The 2,078-nt window shown below is 42.9% G+C and overlaps 1 pseudogene; it reads left to right on the top strand.

Annotated features, from left to right (window-relative positions):
- The first annotated feature begins 365 nt into the window (after nucleotides 1-365).
- On the top strand, nucleotides 366-1,419 carry LOC123582663 (annotated as a pseudogene).
- The last annotated feature ends 659 nt before the right edge of the window (nucleotides 1,420-2,078 follow it).

The raw sequence follows: 2,078 nt of genomic DNA, 5'->3' as shown, positions 1-2,078 counted from the left end.
AGGGTGGGTGTTTAGGCTCCAAAGTCAAAGCTTCAGACTGGATCTCTTCTCTGAAATGTATATAGGACTCTGAATTTTTTTCTGTAGCCACTGTTTTCGAAAGTACCTCCTGTTTGGAACCCCACCTGCTCATAACTGACTGCATAGACCCATGGGCTTTGTTTATGTGATCTGGAATGAATAGCTTCCATACACCAGCAATTTTCAGCAACTGCTCATACTTTAACAGAAGAAACAGCGCTTCTGTTCTAAAATTTCCATCTGGGGAGGGGAGCCACTGCTGCCAAATCTGGACCCAACACCATGCGCCTTGGACGCCCACCCGCCGATGTGCATTCCTGATTCCTCTTGGCTCTAAATCCAATATGGCAACTCTCAAGGATCAGCTGATTCAGAAACTTCTTAAGGAAGATCATAACCCCCAGAATAAGATTACCGTTGTTGGGGTTCATGCTGTTGGCACGGCTTGTGCCATCAGTATCTTAATGAAGGACTTGGCAGGTTGAACTTGCTCTTGTTGATGTCATGGAAGACAAACTGAAGGGAGAGATGATGGATCTCCAGCATGGCAACCTATTCCCTAGAACACCAAAAATTGTCTCCGGCAAAGACTATCATGTGACTGCCAACTCCAAGCTGGTTATGATCACAGCTGGGGCACGTCAGCAAGAGGGAGAAAGCCATCTTAATTTAGTCCAGCATAATGTGAACATCTTTAAGTTCATCATTTCTAATATGGGTTGTAAAATACAACCTAAACTGCAAGTTGCTTATTGTTTCCAATCCAGTGGATATCTTGACCTATGAGGCTTGGAAGATAAATGGCTTTCCCAAAAACCATGTTATTAGAAGTGGTTGCAATCTGGATTCAGTCTGATTCCGTTACCTAATGGGGGAAAGGCTGGGACTTCACCCATTAAGCTGTCATGGGTGCGTCTTGGGGAGCATGGAGACTCTAGTGTGCCTGTATGGAGTGGAATAAATGTTGCTGGTGCCTTCCTGAATAATCTGCACCCTGACTTAGGCACAGATGCAGATAAGGAACAGTGGAAAGAGGTTCACAAACAGGTGGGTGACAGTGCCTATGAGGTGATCAAACTGAAAGCCTATACTTCCTGGGCCATTGGACTGTCTGTGGCAGATTTGGCAGAAAGTATAATGAAGAATCTTAGGTGGGTGCCTCCAATTTCCACCATGATTAACGGTCTCTATGGAATAAAAGATGATGTCTTCCTTAGTGTTCCTTGCATCTTGGGACAGAATGGAATCTCACATGTTGTGACAGCGACTCTGACTCCTGAGGAAGAGGCCCGTTTGAGGAAGAGTACAGATACACTTTGGGGGATCCAAAAAGAGCTGCAGTTTTCAAGTTTTCTGATGTTGTACCACTTCACTGTCCAGACTACAACCGGATTTTAGTTGGAGGTTGTGTATATTACCCTTCTTACCTGATCTGTTACTCAAGTAGTAATATTAAAATAGCCTAGGAAAAACCTGTTTCCTAAAGTTACAAATAGGCATGGTTCACAAAACCCTGAAGCTACATCCTGATGCTGGATGAGACCCCTCTTGTCCTAAGTTGGTTAATGTAAACTAGCTCTACCACCTCAGAGGCACCACTGCCAACGCTGTGTATGCTGCTGTTGCTTTTCAAACCAGATGTGTATTTACTGTGTGTTATATTACTTCTGGTTCCTTCACCCAACATGCCCAGTCCACCTTTTTTTTTTTTTTCTCCAGTCAATCACATCCTGGGATCCAATGTATAAATCAGTATTGCATCTATAGTGCATAACTGTTCTAAAGGATCTAAAGGATCTTATTATGTGTACTATGTATATCAGAATATAGTGTACATTGCCTTATAATGTAAAAAGAAACATCTACATATAAACAATGCAAACAACAATGTATCTAAGTGTCATACCAACCAATTAAACTACCAAATAAACTTGGAACGGTGAAAAAGAAAATAAAATAAAAATCTCCATCTGGGATCATCCTGGGCGATGTGTAAGTTGGACATGGGAAGGGGTGGCCACGGGAGCGGGAAGCTGAGGATCTGGGTTCCAAAATCT

The sequence above is a fragment of the Leopardus geoffroyi genome, chromosome A1, assembly GCF_018350155.1.
Source record: "Leopardus geoffroyi isolate Oge1 chromosome A1, O.geoffroyi_Oge1_pat1.0, whole genome shotgun sequence".
Lineage (NCBI taxonomy): Eukaryota > Metazoa > Chordata > Mammalia > Carnivora > Felidae > Leopardus > Leopardus geoffroyi.
Note: the sequence above shows the minus strand (reverse complement) of the source record. Positions and strands in the feature narration are given on the sequence as shown.